The sequence below is a fragment of the Ictidomys tridecemlineatus genome, chromosome 8 (assembly GCF_052094955.1).
Source record: "Ictidomys tridecemlineatus isolate mIctTri1 chromosome 8, mIctTri1.hap1, whole genome shotgun sequence".
NCBI classification, from domain to species: domain Eukaryota; kingdom Metazoa; phylum Chordata; class Mammalia; order Rodentia; family Sciuridae; genus Ictidomys; species Ictidomys tridecemlineatus.
This window is the reverse complement of record NC_135484.1, coordinates 65,395,509-65,416,607: the sequence shown is the minus strand read 5'-3', so window position 1 is coordinate 65,416,607 and position 21,099 is coordinate 65,395,509. Positions and strand designations below refer to the sequence as shown.

General features: G+C 33.8%; 1 pseudogene; it reads left to right on the top strand.

Annotated features, from left to right (window-relative positions):
- The window catches only part of LOC106145296 (small ribosomal subunit protein uS8 pseudogene), a 44,142-nt pseudogene extending 33,632 nt beyond the window's left edge, over positions 1-10,510 (top strand).
- The last annotated feature ends 10,589 nt before the right edge of the window (positions 10,511-21,099 follow it).

The window sequence follows — 21,099 nt, the reverse complement described above, 5'->3', positions numbered from 1 at the left end:
GAGAGGTCATGGTACAGAGGGTCCCTGCTTAAGGATGATTTGACTTACAATTTTTCAACTTTACCATGGTATATAAGCAATACATATTCAGTAGAAAATGTGCTCCAAATATTAAATTTTGATCTTTTCCTGGACTGAAATTTCCTCAGGATGTGGGCAGTGGCAGCAAATGTCAGCCACAAGCTCTTGAGAGAATGCACACTCTCCAGTGTGCTCTGTTACCAGAAAATTTTGGATATAGATGTTCAATAAGTAGCATGCATTTATTAAATATTTTTATAAAGTAGGCTTTGGTTAGATGTCTTGCCCAACTATAGGTTAATGTAAATGTTCCAAGCCCCTTGAAGATAGTCTAGGCTAAGATGTGATGTCCTGTAGGTTAGTTGTATTCAGTTAAGTTCTCATATTTTCAACCTATGATGGGTGTATCAACCCTAACCCCATTGTAATTGAGGAGCATCTGCCTCTTTAAAACAGCTTCTTCAGCAAAGGCTGTGTCCCTTTAAAGCCACAGTTCCCACAAAACTAACCTCCTATGAATCAGCTCCCACTGAGCTCCAGAAAAGCATTATGTCCTTTTGCTTATTAGACTCTTCAGCTTCCTGTGGTTGCCAACTCTTTGACCCACAACATCCTTGTTTACCCGTTAACCCTAGCACATTTCTGCCTAGAGTCCCTTCATAACAGTCTCTTCATTTTCTCTTTTTTAGTGAATTTCATATCCAGACTGAGATGCACCTGAATTTCTTATGTTTTTAAGACCACATAGTCTGTATGGCCTTGTGTGTATGTACATAGAAAAACTTGTAGAGAAATACATAAACATGTACAGAGAAATTGCTTTGAGAAGTATAAATAAGAAAAATATATTCCCTTTATCTGTTTTCTTCTCATTTTACTGTATATATAGTAAATATATACACATTTTATTTATGATAAAGTAGTACGTCTGAAAACTAAATGAGCATATTTTAAAATATGCCTTTTTAAAAGTACATTAAGTTTCTGTTTTATGACCTTCAACTGATTTTTAATCGTTCTACTTTTATTTTATTTACTTATTTATTTATCTATCTACCTATTTATTTATTTATTTATTTTTGAGATAGGGTCTCTCTCTAAGTTGCTTAGGGACTTGCTAAATTGCTAAGGCTAACTTTGAATTTGCGATCCCCCTGCCTTAGCTTCCTGAGCTGCTGAGATTACAGACAGCACCCAGCTGTTCTACACACTTTTATTTTTAAAAAAAATGTTTCTAGTGTTTACTGTCCTTATCAACATAAATAACTTGCCATAAATTATTCTTAACTTTCATTTTTAACTGAGATCATTCTAGACTTGAAAGAAAAGACCTGAGATCTACTTTAGTCCCTGCTTTTTGGAGGATAAGAACATAAATATATTGCCACACACACACACACACAAAAAAAAAAAAATATTACCAAGTGCAATTGAGGCAAGCATTCCTCTTCTCAATTTTCTTTGTGTTTGCAGAGTTCAGTTACAGTATTTCCGGCATTTTTGTTGCTCCTATTTACTCATTTTCTCCCTGAGAACAAGGAATGACTTTCCCAATTGGAAATATGGGAATAACTGGTCAAACTGTCCCTCTTGTTTTCTCTTTTTTTTTTTTTTTTATTGTTGGTTGTTCAAAACATTACATAGTTCTTGATATATCATATTTCACATTTTGATTCAAGTGGGTTATGAACTCCCATTTTCTCTTGACGCCAGCCTCCTGCAGAAGGTGTTCGCCCTCCTTTGCCCTTTCTTTTAGAGCAGCCAGCTCTGGTAAGAAAAGACCAGCTTCAGGTCCAGTATCTTCCTTCGATGGATGAATTCTTCCTAATTCTGGGATTTAGGTGGAAAACTTAGTTAGCTAATAGACATTAGCTAAAGTCACAATTTGCTTCCTTGCCTCTAGCAGTGATCAAGTTGATATTTTGACATAGACATTTACTCCTTTGTTTTATTTCTCAAATAATTTAGCAATTGTTTGGAGAAAAGGGATGATATTTTTTGGTGGCTTCCTTAGAAACCCCAACAATTACTTCATAGTTTTTTTAAAACCTTAAATATACATGGATAATTTTTACTTGATGATATAATATTTTGATTATTTCAAGTTTTCCTTTGTATTGCCCTTAATTTGGGTTCTAAAAGGGATCATACAATTCTTCAACAGTTCATGGGAAGCTCTTAGAGGATGCAGGAAGTCAAATGGCAAAAAAAAAAAAAAAAGAATGAAGATCATTAGAGGTGCTGATCACACCAACACATCAAGATTACAGTGGCAGGTACTAAGCTACATATAAGAGTCCCCTTTCCTCTTGCCTGCTTAGGCCTAGAATGCCAAAAATAGCTAGCAAATTAAGTATCTGGGACATTTATTACTCTCCTTAAAACCTTATTTTATCTTGACAATGCAGCATTAAATGACAGGGATTGAGTTCACGCTAGTCTAACAGATATTTCTTCTTAATATAGAAATAGTAAATTAAAAGCAATGTTGCTTTTCTAGTTCACTGTATCTTAAGCATTAGTCATTCAAATAACTTTGAACTGTTTTATTAGTAATTCTATTAATTCCACTTGAACAGATCTTCATTTTATGAGTCACTGTGCACCCTGATTGTCTTCTTAAACAATTTTAACGCAATAATTTTGTCAATTCATATTTTACTGTTATCACTAATAAGAGTAAAACAAATAATGCCATACTTTAATATTGTATTCATTATGTGATCTGTTCATAAAAATCTTCAAAAAGTAAATCATTAATTTATTTCCTAAGACTTCATGAAATACTGCTACATTCTATTGAAAATTTGCCAGCAAAAACAAAAACAAAAAAAAAAGAGGTAAATTTAGCATGGGATCTATTTCACATTATATAGTGAGATATGAAAACCTACTTATCTGGAATAAATGAAGAGTGTTCATTAATTATTCAAAATTGTACTCAGTCTTACCATATGTCAAGTATATGTTAGTTACTGGGGCCACACTTTCTCTGCCTTCATGGAGTCTTAAAATTTTTATATTACCTTAAAATTTTTATATTAGTTGACTAACCACACAAATAATTATATATTTATAAATAGTAAAAAATACTATAAATAAAAGTGTATAGTATGACCAAGAATGTCAGAGAAATGTAGACCTCTATGCCTGTATGATCTGTTTGCTCCACAGTAAATAAAATGTTCAGACTCCACAATTTACCTCCTGCTTCTTAAGTTGAATTACCATATGAGCTTTGATACCTGTCTTCAGTTCTTCCTCTTTCTTTTTTTTTTAAACTGAATATTTAACACAGGGGTACTTTACCGCTGAGCTACATCCCCAGCTCCCTATCTTTTTTTGAGACAGGGTCTTATTTAGTTGCTTAGGATCTTGCTAAATTGCTGAGGTTGACGTTGAGCTTGCAATTCTCCTGTCTCAACCTCCCAAGCTCTTTAAAATTTATTCAAAGACATTATATAAAGAAATATTTTTTCATTGTTGTAGGTATTGTGATCCAGAAATCAGGACACCTGAGATTCATCTTTGAATCTCCCCAAACACCAACAGAAGACTGTGGGCCTCAGTTACTTTGCATGCAATAAGAAGGTGTTGAACCAGGTCAACTCATGAACCACAGTAATGTAAATAGTCTCTGATTCCATAATTTGAGAGAAATACTCTTACTATAATTGGATGTGAGATGTCCCCCAAAAGCTCTTGTATCAAATCTCATTTAAGATCGGTCATACTGTGATCATACTTCACACATTTCACAGGTCAAAGCAATCAAACGAACAAGTTCAAAATCAGGGGAGTACAGTGCCCAGTGTGTTAGGGAGGGGATAATGAATTCAAGAACAGCAATAGTCTCTAACAGCAGTTGACACTCACCACATAGGATACAGCAGAAATGTGAAATGATTGGATTGTGAGAGCTAAAACCTAATCAATCCATTCTAGTTTGAATGCACTGACTGGGTGGTAACTGTAAGCAGTTAGGACACAGCTGGAGGAGGTGGATCCCTGGAGGTATGCCTTGAAAGGATGCATTTAATCTGCAATTCCTTGCTGATCCTCCACCACCTTCTCCTCCTCCACCTTCTTCTTTCTTCTCTCTCTCTCTCTCTCTCTCTCTCTCTCTCTCTCTCTCTCTCTCTCTCTCTCTCTCTCTCTCTCCACCCCTTCTCCTTCCTGACCTCCCCCATTAACTGAGTGGCTTTCCTCTGCTGTGCCTTCTCCCATGATGTGCTGCCTTACCTTGAGCCCCAGAGAAATGTAGTCTGCTATCTGTGAACTGAGACGTCTAAAACCATGAGCTCCAAATAAACTTTTCCTCCTCTAAGTTTTCTTCCCAGGTATTTTGGTAAGAGTGATTTTTAAAAAAAGGTAACTAAAGTAACTATTGCAACAGAATAAGCATATACCTGGAGAGGTCTTGTAGTGCACAGAAACTACAGGGGACATTAGCAAATCAAGTGAAAAGACAGAACTGAATGAATGCCTTTATTCCTTCATTAAAATAACTTAGAACTACGTGGGATTAATTCATATCAAGCAGCAACTGCTTTTAATTTTGAATACAGTGTCCAATTATCTATCCAGGACACACTTTACCAAACGTATATCTAATCCTTAACAGAAGTTGGTGTGAAATATACTAAATTATGACTAGAAAATAAATTAACCTATATGTAAGTAATTGCCACTCCATATTTTCCTCTTCTCCAGTATAATATAAATTAACCAGCTATATACAGTTCTGAAAAAAAAAACTTATTTTCTCAAAATACACGGAGCATTGATAATTACCTGTTTGATGATGTCTCTTCTCTACTAAACACAATATCTCCTTCACTGCTGAATTATACAGCTTTTCTACAGTAACAAATAACCCAATTTCTTAGAGTCTTAGAATAACAACTATTTTTCTTATTCAATATTTTATGTCAACAGAGCTTTGCCCAACACTCAGCTGGACTTGGCTAAGTCTGACTCCAGCCTGCTGTCTTAGTTCAGATCTCCTCCATGTAGCTCTCATTCTGGAACCAAGACCAAACAATGACTATATGAGGCAAGATTTTATGGCAAATGGCAATAATGCAAATAAAATAGAAACAGAAACTCTAGGTACTTCTTAAGCCTTATGTAAAATTGGTCATACTATGACCATACTTCAGACATTTCACTGGTCAAAGCAATCATAAAAACAAGTCCAAAATCAATGGAGTGAAATGCCCACTGCGCTGGGAAAGAATAATGAATTTTGGAACAGTAATAGCCTCTAACAGCAGGCTGACACCACATAGGACATAGAATGGCACATGGCTGATACTTACTTTTTTTTTCTTTGAGAATTTAGAGAATTGGATTACATATCATTTATATTCCCAAAATATCCTAGATTATCTTCAGTATCTTTTAAACTAGAAATGTTCTTTTCTCCACATAGGATAATAATATCTGATAACCTTAAATCTTCAAAATTCTACATAGACTAAGAAAGAGTTTACCATCATATGCCCAATTCCTAGTTTTCTGCATAGTCAAAGTTTAACAAATATCTTTTGATGAATTAGTAAATAAATGAATTATTTATAAACCAAATATTACCTGTTTTCTTTTTTTAATAAAAAATAAAACTAAGGGTGAGATCTTTTAATTGTTAAATTCTAGGGTGTTTTATTATTGCTTTCTACGTAAATCAAGAAAGTAATTGCTCTCTTGTGTGAACTCTATTTGAATCTTACAGTTTGTTGGTTGAAAATAGTTTAGAAGTCAAGAATCCTTACTGAGATCATATGGACACCATGTAAATGGTGTTAAAGACAATAAATTTTAGTCCTCATGCTTTAAAGATGATTATCATTGTCTTAATCTTGATTTTACAGTTCTGGGGATAAATCTCAGGGCCTTGAGCATGCTGTTCAAGTACTTTACCAATAAGCTACATGCCCAACTGTTTTATCTTAAAATTTACATTAAACTTGTGATATTTTATTTTGATGTATTATCCTTTATTGTTAATAAAAATATTTTTCATTTTGTTCATTGTGTTTTATAAGCCAAAATCTATTTTGAAATACAAAGTAAAATTTTTAAGTGTTATTATTAAAGATTTGCTCTCTGATTGAGTAGATATGTAAAGTTTTCAAATAGCTACAACAATACGCGATGAACACCAAATAATCAAAACATAAAAAACTGTAGACATTCAGAGATGAGAAATGACTTCCTACAAGAATGATTAGGAAAATCTCAATGAAAAGTAGAATTTAACTTAACCTTAGGAATTAGTATAATTTGCATAGCTAGATCAGAGAGGAATATTATTTCAAAAAGAAAAGTATGATAAATAAAAAGTAAATGGTGCATAATTCAACAATACCGAGAATGCTATATAGTTTGGATATGATTTTTCCCCTGAAGAATCATGTACCATAAGGTTGCCCCCCACCCAATGTAACAGCAATGAGAGATAGCAAAAATTGTTCAGAGGTGTGGTCTAGTGCAAGATACTTCTTTCAGAAGGGCACTCTCCCTGGAAGAGATTAATACCCATCTTGAGGGAATGGATTGGATCTCACAGAACTGGATTAGTTACCATGAGAATGGGTTGTTATAAATAAGTCCATCCCATGTTTGGCCTCTTCTGCACACAAAACTCTCCATACAATCCCACCATGTGATGCCACCCTCCTCCCCCCACATTATGATACAGCATGAGGTCCTCACCACATTTGGCCACCCATGTGCGGATATTTCAACTTGGAAAACTTCACACAAAAATATACCTCTTTTCCTTATAAAATATTCAGTCTAGTATTTTAGTATAGCAATATAAACAGGACCAAGAGTCAAAGCTATACATAGGAGAGTAACTAGATATAAGACTTAAAAAACAGCAAACATTCTGTGTATCAGAACATAAAATGATGAATTAAGTAATCAAAATTTGATGTTTTCAAGCATTGTAGAGCCATCGAAGCTTTTCACTAAAGACAGTATCATAGTGAGAGTGCATTTTTAGGACAGTTAATTTAGCAATAATACAGATGTGAGTTTGAGGAGAAGTATCATAAAGGCAAGTTGGGGGATTTATCTATTAATCAAGGTATGAGATAATTGTATCAACGTGAAAGTACATGATTATAGTGTTTTAAAGGACAACACGGCGAGTACAAAACCAAGTAGTATGATCAGAACAGAGCAGCCTGCCCCAAGTTTAGGTTGTGGCCTCAAAATTCGGATTAGAGAGCACTGAGGCCAGAATACTAAAATAATATGGAGTTATGCTAAGGGATAGAATCTGATAATTGTAGCAATGTCAGGGTCATTTGTTAGTTACCACAGAGACAGCATAATTCCCAAAATATGAACAAACCCAAAAGACAAAGCTCAGTTATATACTATGAGTATCATTAGCTAGAATCCAAACCAAAGAGAGCATCCTGATTATTTATTTAGAAAAATGGGGCCATAAATTCATTTTTTAAGAAGAGTTAACATTTAAGATTTTTTAAAATATTTTTTTAATTGTCAATGGACCATATTTTTTATTTATTTATATGTGGTGCTGAGAATTGAACCCAGTGCCTCACACATGCTCAGCAAATATTCTACCACTGAGCCACAAACCCAGCCCTGAAGATATTTTTTATGTGAATAAAATTAACCAATGTTGACCTAACATAATTTTTTCAAGAGGGTATATATAATTCAAAATGGTGTTGGTAGAAGTACTGGAGTGAGCATGTTTGCTTAGTGTTACAGAGTTCTCCTTGAATATAGACAATCCATGGATCTGAGCATATTTACTAGAAGTAGAAGGGATAAAGGGATAGTGATTCACTTGAGAGAGGTAAAGCTTAGATACTCCATGTAGAAATTTAATTCATCAACTTCTATCATGTGAGAGTAACTTGCACAATATCTGACAGCCAGTCTTTTATTCGTCACCAAAGAAAGGCAAGGTTCATATTCTTCAGCATATTCAGATTAGGCAATTCTGAGTTTTGAGTTCTTCCATTCTTATTCCAGCAATAATTTCAATAGTAAGATTTCTAATATTGAAGTACATTTGAAGTAACAAATACACCAATAATTTTTTATATACACAGAGAAATAAATAAATGGATGAAGGGAGGATGTGAGGACAAGAAACAGTGCTTACCTCTGTGTTAAGTTAAACTGGAATCATTTTAAAAGATGCAATTAAAGCACAGAATGCAGATATAAGGAAAAAGGATAATTTTGAAAATATTTTCATTGTTTATGTACTAGAATACCACCACATAGAATATTATCAAGTAATGAAAAAAATCTGTGTAATTTTTTCATCAGTGAGTGTGGTATGTTCATTTGTTGTATGATTCATAACTCCAATATACAGAAGCCTGACTCCTATGCCCCTGAGGGGAGATTTCAGATGTGGCACTGTGCCTTTGTTCCTTGAAAACTGTAAGCAAACACTGAGGAAAATAATATAAACTCTACATGCCTCTAAGTACCTGGATACCAAAAATAAGATTTATTCTTTTTTGTAAACTGAAATTTTTCAGTGTAGGAGAGTTAACAACAGACAGTTCAATGACAAGAGACACCATTGATTATTGATCGCAGAACTACCCACAAAAGCAAAATGTAGATATGGCATTATTTTTCAAATATATGGACATCTGTCAGATTTCTAACTCAATCAACAAGTGGTATCTGTAGTCATCATCAATACATCTCTATTCCTTTCTGAACTGAAATTCTTATTTGCCTGTAGTCTCAACAATTATCTATTTTTCAAAACACCATTTACTTGTAATCATTTCTACTGTTTGGAATTTTTGTTTCAAGATTTTAATGCTGCAATCTATATCACATTGATTTCTCCTTTCATTAGGTTTTTACAAATGTGTACAGTGTGATTATTAATGGTAGATGGGGATATAATATGCATTTAAGGAGTGTTATGCATAAGAAAGGAATTTAAGAAATGCAGCAATTCCAAAATCAAATGATCTGCTTTATTGTCTTTCTACTCCAACCTCAAAGTCAACCAGCAGCACCATTACCATTTCATTGTTTACTGAATATAAATTGGTAAATTAAAGGAAAAACACCTTATAAGCTCTGCCTTGTTGGAATTGTCATCTCTTAAAATAATTTTGTAAGTGAGAATCTCCCATGGAAATTATTTAAAATACAGATTCTCTGGGATCTACCCCCACAGAGATCGTGATTAAGGCGGTCTAACATAAAGGACCAAAATTTAAATTTTTAACATGTTCCTCAGGTGATTCTGATGCACAGCCTACATAATTAATTATTATTTTAGAAATGAGAGGAATAAATACTTCTTTGTTCTGATTTTACTGATAAAGAGTAATTCATGCTATAATGCATAGTGATAGAGACAGGGAATAAAACATCCAGGTAAATCATAAAGCACAAAAAGAAAGCAAAGCCAAAGTTAGACCTCAGCCTGTAAGGTCTCAGATTTCCTGAAATGTCACAGAAAAAAAAAACAGATGATAGATAGATAAATAGACATATAGATTGATTGATTGTGAGAGCTAAAAATCTCACACTACTTTTAGGTTTCTGTCATATACAATAAATAGATTAGGTCAAATAGCTTCCATTTTCAGACTATAGCTGACAGCTTTTTCAGCTCTTTCCCATTTTAATTACTTTACCATCTTCTTAAAACTCAGTTCAGTGGTCACTCTTTTCCCTGTCTGTAAGAATCTACTAGTTTTTTTGTCCTCACTAAACTGATTATCTGGAGTCTTTCATTTCACCAAGCCCACTGTCACTCATTCAAGTCCCCTTCCCTGTTATCCCACACCACTAAACTCCTAAACCAAGATGAACCCTGCACTGATGTCTGTGTCTCTGATTCTAGTAAACACACTGAACAAAACCTACACATTTATACATATTTATGTCATTCCAATATAGGAGCTTTCCCCTCAGATGGGTTTTTTGCACTGTTTCAATCTTTTAAATTGTTCTATTCAACTCTACCTCTGTTTCCTCACAATAGCTATTTCAAATTTTCATCAGCTTGTAAAAGACACTTTTAATTTTATCAGCACAGAAAGCAGAATCCACTCTTTCTGGGATCCACTCTTTCTTTTCGTGCCACCATAATAGTGTGCATGAACGTCCTGGCTGATGCTCTCAAGAGCATCAACAATGCTTATCAGGTGGTGCTCCAAAGCCATCGTCCAGTTTCTAACTGTAATGATGAAGCATGGTTATGTTGGCGAATTTGAAATCACTGATGATCACAGAGCTGGGAAAATTGTTGTCAACCTCACAGGAAGTTTAAACAAGTGTGGAGTGATAAGCCCCAGATTTGATGTGCAGCTCAAAGACCTAGAAAAATGACAGAATAATCTGCTCTCATCCCATCAGTTGATTTCATTGTATTGCCAATCTCAGCTGACATCATGGATCACAAAGAAGACAAAAACACACAGGAGGAAAAATCCTTGGACTCTTTTTATAGGGATGTAAAACATACAATAAAGTGCCTAAAGTCTTCTTCTTCTAAAAAAAAAAAACAGAATTCATCACTTAAATCACTTAAATGCTACTTTAATTTTCCATCCCTACACTTAAAAGCTTTTGTCTATATCTTGAGTCAAATACCTGTATCTATATCCTTGGCTGTGTGTATCCTTTCTTATCCCTCCTACCTCAGAAAAGTATTTCTCATATTTATCCCACCTTCTCCAAGACTTTGTCTCATTAATTTGACTTTTTCTGAGCCTCTTTTCATCCTCTTTTTTTGTACCTTTTCAACCTCTTTCTTCTCTCTTCTCCCCCGTTGATATTTTCGTTGTTATCTTAAAGATATAAAATAAAATTCCTCTCCAATTTTGCATTATTCTCTAAAACAACATTTTATTTCCCCTTACTTTTTGTTGGAAACTCATAAATAATAATTAAAGCTGTTTCATTCATTCTTTAACTCTCTAAATTTTGCCTTAGTATCCCATCTTCTTATTCAAGTCAACCTTTCAAAGGTTGCACTCACTACCTCATCTACAGCACTCACTACCTCATCTACAAATCCAGAGAACACCCCTCATTACCTATACCACTTGCCCCTGGTGGCTCTGACATCATCCACTCTTGATGTGTTCGCATCCATTGGGTTCTGTGATACCATTCTCCATGGCTACCCTTTTGTATGACTCCCTATTTGTTCCTAATGTAAAAAAATATAATGATAATATATAGTTCATACGGTGTATGTACAAATGAAACAACAAAATATGATATAAAATATTTTAAAACAGTCAAAATAGAAAGGTGGTGCAGTTAATGGTGGACAGTTCAATATTTATACAAGTGTTATATAGTTGCTGTAATTAATTATAATTATTATCTTAACTATTTATATCACACAATTTTCCTAAATGAAACTTCTTTTGTTTTTGTTAAAATGCAGAGTACAATTTGTTAGTCCCAGACCTAACAAATTGGAAACCTCTGAATATATCCCAGTATGTATTTTAAGAAGTTACTTGGGTGATTTTTCTGTATATTCAAGTTGGAGTTTTACCATGTTGTTCCCTTCTGTTGGCAGGAACCTTGAATTTAGACAGGAGTGAGATCAAGTTTGGGGATAAGATATTACATATAATACTTCTTTATTAGTATCAGTTTTCATATCTACTATAGTTAAGTGCCATCAATTCATAGGTTTATAGAGAAAATAATATGAGATGGTATTTACAAAACACTACTATGCACCTATATAGGCAACTCCACATCTATCTTTAATACCCCCCAATTTCATCTTCAGTGGTAAGGTAAGAGCAACATTAATAGAGTACAGAGAATAAATCTTATTGGATCCAGTTATGTCACTCCAAGATGAATCTGCCAGAATTTTCTGCAAAGATAAAGCTTTGGTTGCCTTAGTTACTGAGATGTCCAGTAAGTATGACAGTAAATTAAAAGCCAATAGACCAGGCAAAAACTGTAATATAACAATAACTTAGAACCAGTAGACCAGGAAAATGGAATGAAGTTAGGGTGCCACATTTATGAAATGAATTTAAAGTGAACTAGGTCATTTAGACAAGTAGGTTCTAACTAATTATTAATAGTGTTCATGTGTTGAAGATCTAGTATTGAACAATATCATACTCCCAATATGGGAAGTCCAAAGGAAATTCCAGATGTGATCTCTGCTTCCAAGGACATAATATTTAATTGGAATATAAAGACTAAAGTGTAGAAAAAAAGTGGAAATAAATTTAAAGCATATATTTCTATTGAATCTTATCACATTTAAAATTTACTATATGGTAGAGGTGATTTGGAAAAATACAAAGGTACTTAATACCTTTAAAATGAACATCCAGGAATGATACCTGTGTAGATAATGTAAGAGGTAATACAGAGGAAAAGAAGAAAGGAACTACAAAGAGTGGGTTAATATGGAACTAACTACTATCAAGTTTTGATATTCAAACCTCTGTAAGAAGAACTTTTAAATCCTCTCAGTTTCATTGTTCTGGGCTCTATGCATGATTTAGTGATCAAGTAAGTATATAAATTTCTCTTTTTAGTGGTGAAAGAAAGAAACTTGGCCAAAGTCATCATGGAGTGCCACATGGAGAATTTGAGGGGCTTAGCTGGGACCTAAAATAAGGCTTAGAAAGCTGAAATGAAGATAAAATCGCCCTCATGTGAAGGAAACATTAATTAAGGAATAGGGGCAAGAATTAATGTGAGACGCCATGGAATAACAAGAATCCAGTAGGATGTCAGCAGCACCAAAAGTCGTTCTAGACGGAGAGGATGCATATCAACATGGAGAGGCTCTGATACTTGACAATGAATGCAGATTAATTTCTATGAGGAAAAAAATTGTTCTAAGAAAATAGTGACAAAATAATACATAATACCTAATATTCTATTGGTTATTTTTATTCACAAATGGACACTGACAAAATATAAAAGTAAAATGCTAGGCATAATAAGAAATAAAATTTAGATATAGTATATTGTTCTCAATAACATTAAAATTTAGGGCATAAGATAATGACAAAAATAATTTTTAATCACAGCAGACTATAAATGCTAGAAGATGGATACATGATAATTCTGACAGGAAGTAGGTAGCCTATAAATGGTGGTAAGTCAATGATATTTAGATGTGACCTTGAAGAGTCAGTCTTATTTAAGTAAAGATAAAAAGGAAAGACTTTTTCAAGGAAAACAATATGAACAAAGACAATTCATTTTAAGAAACACTGCATTCTTACTTATGTGCCAGGCCCTAGATTAATACTAGACATCAAATTATTTGTCCCTAAGACCTTAACACATGTAAACAGAGAATATGGTCTCAGGGATACTTGAACAGTTCCATTCGACCAAAGCATGCATATGCGAGGAAATGATTTAAAAAAAACTAAGAAGATAAATTGAACCAATATCAATAAAAACCTTAAATGCCAGGCTAACTTATAGTTAGTTCTACTGGGTATGGAGTTCATTGAAATGGTTAACATTTTTAGCAGGAGAGAAAAATAAAGAGAGCTGTGTATTGGGCAACCTAAGTTAGGAGAAATGAATAGAATAGATTTTAAAGAAAGAGACTTTGGAAGTAGATGGCTATTGTTACACTAATAAAGTATGGAGTGGTAACAGTCTGAGATAGTTGGTGACACCACAAGAATAATAAAGCTCCTGTGTATCAACAACACATTAATACTACAATCATTTGCTTACAACATGTGAGGGCTAGGGTTGTAGCTCAGTGGGACAACACTTGCCTAGCCTGTATGAGGCACTGGGTTTGATTCTCAGCACTACATGTAAATAAATAAATAAAGGTTCATCGGCAACTAATATATACATATTAGCAACTAATATATCTATAGTTGCTAATGAACCTTTATTTATATATAAAAGACATATATGAATCATCTCCCTCCTCACAATATCCCTATTAGAAGGGTGGTATTATTATTCCCATTGACAGATGAGGAAACTGAATACAAAGATATAAAAAATGCTCATGTTTTACAACTAGAAAATGATGCAGCTAGTTTCAAGTGTGGGCAGTCTCCACAAAATGCAATTTAACCATTTGCTATAGAGTTAAAAACAGCTATAAATTTTGAAATTGCATGTCTAAGTAAAAAATAGTTCAATTAACAAATACAAGGAGGTAAAATACTTTTTTCACTTAAAAATTTCACGACTATAAAAACAAAAGCTGTACTCTTTCCAAAATCATAATCACTGACAGGTTTAGTGATTTTCAAATTCAGTGATAGAATTTGAACAGCAGAGAATTTCTATTCCAATCTCACAACTTTATAGAAGAAGGAATTTAGATTAAATTTAAGGGAATTGCCCAAGCTGGAAGGGGGAAAAAAGCTACCAGGAAATTCAACTTCAATTAAATATATACCTCCTGATTTTTGGTCTACTATAGCACAGTACACTTATTTTATCATGTGGGGAAGGAAAGAATACTTTTACATGTTTTTCATAGTAAACATGGAAGATCACATAGTGACTCATAAATGTATAAGCAAATGTTTTTAATTACAGATTCCAGAAATGTATGTGGATATACATTGGTTACATACTACTCAAATTCAGGAGAGTGCTTACTATTGTAGTTATCAATTAAGACCATTTTTAACAGCTTTGACATGTAAATGTGTCTGCAACAGCTGATTTTCAGAGCAGGACGTTGAATAATTCCACTTTCATGTTATAACAAATTTGGGGTGAGTAAATAAATTTCTGTACTACTTCATACCTTGAAGTGATAAATAAATATCAGGGTGTTTGATATTGAGGCATGAGAGAGGTAACCAGAGGAAGTCTGTGCATTGCTGCCTTGATGGTACATCTTTCTGGAAGAACTTCAACCCCTCCTCTTTGATCATCACCAAGTGTTTCCTCTTGCAGCACCAGACCCCAGCATTAAGAATAAAAACATAGCCAGGCCTATTTGCACTCATATATTTTATAAGTCATTGTCAGACTCAGAAATGAAGAACAAAAGGATACATATCCTTTTCATGTCTTTTCAATGAAATACCATTGAAGTATCCTCAGAACATTAAGTAAATAAGAGAAAATCCTACATTGATTTAGAGCCAAAATAACCTGGAAAGCTTTGTGAGTTCAAAGCTAATGGAATGTGCCAAGAAGGCTACCTTATAAGCAGAGAGAACACATTGGGAGGCTCAGAGGGCAGTAGGGTAGGTTTTTCTGCCAGAGAACAAGTCCAAATAAAAACTGAGAATCCTTGGCCAGTTATTTCCCCCATAAACTTCCCTACTCACACGTTGAGAAAAAAAAAAAAAAAGTAGTTCAAAAGTAAGAATAAAATATCAACCAGTGAAGTTGGAAAGAAAAGCCAGATTCACTTCATTCAAATTCATTGTTCCAATGGGTGAAGAATTGATTAAATATGAATGTATAAATGACACAGAGTTCCTGCCATTGGACAGAGAACAAAAGTAAAGGATAAATGAAATGTACACGGAAGTGGGATAGAATAAAGGGGGAAAAAAAGAAAAGCAAATACAAAAATTAAACAGGGTAAGAATGGGAAAAGAAAAATCAAAGAAATTAAGCTGACAGGAAGGAACATATGAAATGCAGCTGTGATGCTCATTTGCTCTTCTTTTAAAATGTAAATTACTTCTGATTTGGAAGTCAAGGTCTGGTTATTTTCCTGTGGAAATATAGCCAAATCCATTCCAAGTAGTCTCTTTCCCCAAAGAGAGAAAATTGGGAAGGATAATGTAGTCTTACTGTAAGGAATTAAAAAATATTTCTAAAAACCTAAAGGCATTTCAATGTAAGTTGTCTGCAACAGACAGCCTCAAACCTCAAAATTTCCTTGCCGGATGTAGGCACAAAGAGAGCCTGAGACTTGGTTGCCTGGCAACCGCGCTCTTCACAGGCAGCTGGAGTAAAAAGAAACTGGCTGGTGCCAAATGGCCTTTCACCTGCTTCGTAAAAGGGAAATCAGAGTGAAAGAGGTACCTCGCAAGGGCCAAAGCGCCCCGTGAGAAACAGAGGCTTGAGAAACCCTCTAGCCTCACTTTGTTCAGGGATGCACTTGATGGGAGGAGGGGAGGTTCTGATGCCTTAGTAATTAGAGATGCTTTTCTCTCCCCTCCCCCTCCTCTGGGTACCACCGTGAACAGAACAGAACAGCCAGCGAGCTTGTTGTTCTGACATTGCATACATAGAAGGGAATGGAGATCATTTTAACCCTTTCATTCTGAATTAATAAATTCTGGATACCAGGAAAAAAGACTTACATCTCCCCATTTTTTCACTGCATTTGCTTTCTAATAATATGATTAATGAAGTGTGTTGATGATGAAAAGAAATAGGAATGATGACGGTAAGAATATTCTATTTTTTCCGGAGTTCCTGGTAATTGAATTTATCATAGGTATGCTACCTGGCAGGCTATTTTAGTGGAGATTGGAAAAGTGCCTGGAGGTGATTTAGTATAAGGAATCCTGAGCACTTTCCAAAAGAATTCACATGATCCATTCCTACAATGGCAAGTATTCCAATATCTTTGTCCATGGAAAATTGTAGTCTTTACTAGTTTTTTTAATGATCGTATACCGAATAATTCCTCATTAGCCCAGCTGTCTCAAGATGAAACACAAAATGTGAGTGGAGAGTGGGCAGGTAGCTGCACAGCAGCCAGAAACAAGGTATTGAAGTCAGTTTTGGAGGGATGGATTCTGCTCCTCTCTTGTCACTCAGCACAGCATTGGAATTCTTAAGTTCTAACTTTGGTGGCATTGACATGATGTACTTAATTACTATTTGAACTTTTCTTTCACATATATAAACATAAATCACAAAAATATATGCAGTATTCATAAAAATATATGTAGTATTCAAGGCTTTTAGGCTATTCAAATTGTATAAATTTATCTTAGTTTTCAAGACCACCAGTAAGCATAATTACTTTTTATAACTTTTATAGCACTTTGTTCAGTTTTGTTATTTTATTCTGTTATTTCTTACTAAATTACATTCAAACTTATGAATTATGGCTATAATACTTCATACTTCATTCTTCACACTCCATTCCTGTCCCCATTCCACCTCCAAAGTTGAAGAGGAAATGTGGTTTGTATTCTCCATGTGACTTCTCCAAGGCAATCTTCTGTGATTGTCAGCAGCTATAGAATCATCCTGAAGACTTTGGTCAGTGAAGGTGAAGAAGTGTCAAGTAACTGAAAAACGAAACAGAATAGCTTATAAGTACTCCTCACATCTCTTCCAGAGGTCAAATCAATCACTAAAGACTTCCATGAATGTCAAGAGGAGGATAATTTTGCTATAAGTTGAAGATACATCTGACTCATCATTCATGACTTTCACCCTCAGGAATGACTATAGGGATATTCACCAATTATTGTAATTCCTCATCTAAATTTATCTTAAAAATAAAAATTCTCATAAAACATATGCTATGAAAAAATGTGGTAAATTTGGTCACACCAATAATTGTTAGGTAATTAAATGTTTAAGATGATTTTCTCTTCTCTGACAAAGCATTTTTAATAAACTATTATTGAATAGCTTTTATGGTAAGTCTTCAAATACAAAGTTTAAAAGGAATAAAGTATTTTCTTTTCTTTTAAAACCCTGGCATAACCAGATGCACACCTGTGATCCCAGCTACTTAGAAGGGTGAAGCAGAAGAATCACAAATTCAAGGTCAGCCTGGACAACTTAGCAAGACTCTATCTCAAAATTAAAAAATAAAAAGGGATGAGGATGTAGCTGAGTGACAAAGTGCTTTTGAGTTCAATTTCCAGTAATTAAAACAAAACAAAATTTAAAAAAAAAAACTTGGCATAACTTCTTGGGGAAGTGTACCTTAGAGTAGAAGATGAGACCCTGAAGCTATAGATCAGTACATACAGATTCTTAACCTTGACAACGTAATAGAATAACCTAAGGAGCTTTTTAAAAACACTGATTTCTCTCCCTGTGCTATCAAACTGTGTATTTTTCATTTTTAAATGATAATTATTACTGCTTATTAATTGTACTATTAATAAGTTTTATTGTGACATTTCCATACATGCATATAATGTGCTTGGATACCAAATCCTATTACCCGTGCTATGCTTTCTTACCTTCCCTCTTTCCACAGATAGAGTCCCTTTCCTCTTCCCTATTGGTCCACCTTCTAATTTAATATTTTCTTGTTTTTTTTCCTAAATATCACTTGTGCAGGAAAATGGATGGAACTGTAGGTCATCATCTTAAGCAAACTAAGACAATGTTACATGTTCTCTCTTAAATCCACATCTGAGTTAGTTCTCTATGAAATAGTGTCAGCTTATGTCCATGAGCTTATAAGCTAATTTAGGTTTAAAAGTTTAAAAACCATCTCATTTTCTGAGAGATTCACTTTAGGAGACTGGTTTCATTTTTACAGGAAAAAAAAATAAGCACAGCGTTTAATGTTATTCATGCCTAACTGCTTTTCCCAACAACCATGTCTCTATTATTAGACCTATGTAGCTTTCCATTCTCATGCTATATCTCAATATTTAATTTCATTGTAAATGAGAAGGAGGTAATAATGTTAACAAAAATATCATAAATTATGAGGAAGGAAGTTTTAAGTAGAAAAGCAAACATTATCTCTTACTGTTACGTCTCAGCCAAATTATATTTCAGCTTAGTAGAAAAAGGTAATAATGTCTTAGCCATATCAGCTATATTGAAAGTGTACAATTCCAAATGCACATGGTTTACTTCACAGAGAAGTGTGTGTGTGTGTATGTGTGTAGAGAGAGAGAACAAGAGAAAATTTTTGTTTGCGACAAAATTCATGTACATATTGCTTAATATATACTATTTTTTCTGATAGAATTTTTAGAGTATCCATAATTAGCATAGTAAAATACTCCACATTTTAAAAAATTCTTTGACTCTAATATGACTGATGATTATTGGTGACTCATATACAAGAATTTGTATATACCTTTTGTCATTTACTACAACACATTATTTATAGTGATTTGTTAACTGCATCATTCAAAGCCCAAGAATAAAATAGATTCTAGATTATTGACTCACCTGGCTTACCGCTGCAAATAGATTGACAAGCTGGTATTACTGCTACCTCATTATGACACTAAGAGGTACATTAGTTTTTCATTTACTGACAGTTCTATTTATTGGCTATTAAATGTCTCTATGATCTTTGTCCTTGAGTCTTATAATTATTCTGATTCCTAGTTTCAAGAAAGAGAAATAAATTCTGTTTAATTTAAGCAGAAATTGGCTTTACTGGAAATATTTAGAACTACTTAGAATTGTCAGGAAAACCCACAGAGGCAGGAATCAAGCAAAGTCAGAAAAGCCAAGAGATCATTCTGCAGAACGCCTGGTCAGAGCAGCCATTAGCCTACTGACCTCACCATGAGACACCACCGCCACTGGATGCCACTTGCTGTCACTATTGTACACTGCAACCACTACTAAATTTGAAGATATCCCTTTAGCTATATATTCATAACCCAAGTCAATATCCCTGGTAGAAGCATTAAAGCAACTGAGCCAAAATCACCTGACCATAATGCTGGAGGTGGGGAGAAGGAGTTTGTTCTTCTTCAACTTCTATACTAAGAGCTGGATCTCTGGATTCTACCAAGATTCTAGGAATGTAGTATTTATTAAAATACAGACCAAAAATTAAAAAATAGCCTATACTTCCTAAGAACTCATATGTGAACAGAATAATCATTCATCAATGGGGCTGAGGAAGGAGCTTACATTCTTGGACAATGAATTGTAGAATCAACTTAAAATATAAAGGACAGACAAAATTATTAGTAGTTAATTTGGAATGACAAACTCTAGAATCAGTTACAATATCTGTATTGCCATTGAGACAATGTGTGACCCAGGCACATAATAGGAACCTTATATATAATTAGTCCATGAAATTGCCAACAAGGTGAGATATTATGGGTAAAATATTTGATGGCTAGAAATCTGACAGTGTTCCAAAATGATAACAATATATGTATACCATATCAATGAGTTACACCCTATAACTACTGTTTTACTTGCAGCAATTTAAAGCAGCAATAGATACAGGAAGTTTTACAGTTCTGATACCTGTATCAGAAAATAAGAACTATTTGGAAATCAGAAATTCAAGATTCTATTTTAGGAATCCAGGAGAAACATAGATTAATGGAACAAAGCAAATAAAAAATATAAGAGAAAAATATATAAAATAGAAATTAAGTAATGAAGATAATTTTAGGATCCAAAATCGGTTCTTTATAAAATATATATTATAGTAATTCATTACACAAACAGAACATAATGTCAAACAAAAGCCACCTCAATAGGTGTAGAAAGTATTTTTACAAAAGTTAACATCTACTCATTATTGTAAAGAAAACATTCTGTACGTTATTAATAGTAATGAGTGGAAAAAAATTCACAAAGGAAAATATATAGTAAGTATGTTAAAAAGTGCTTAAAAAATTAATTACCAGAAAAAAATCAAGTTGTTTTGCAATACTGCTGTGCATTCACAGAGTAACCAAAACTGAAAGGACAAGCCTAACAAGTTTTGGATAAGATTTGGAGGAACTGGAGCTCTTCTAAATTATTATGGGAATTAAAATGATGCAGCCTATTGTGAAAAATAGTTTGGCTGTAGTTTCATGTGAAGTTAACACATCTTTACTAAATTACCCAACATTTCTACTCCTAGGTAATTTACCTGAAAGAAAAGATTCATGCAAAGAAGTGTTGTGCACAATGTTCATTTTATATGTAATATCCTAAAACTAGAAATAACCCCACATCCTTAGCAGGGTAAGCAATAAACAAACTGGCATTTCATACAACGAAAGTCTATTGAGCAATAAAAAGTCATGAGTTACTGACAAGTGTAACATGCAAGTCTCAAAAACCTATATTAAGCCAAAGAGGCAAAAGAATGTGTATGTGTGTCTCTGTGTGTGTATGTGTATCCGTGTGTTACATCAATTATATCAACTTCCTATCTTGAATAGGTAAAACTAA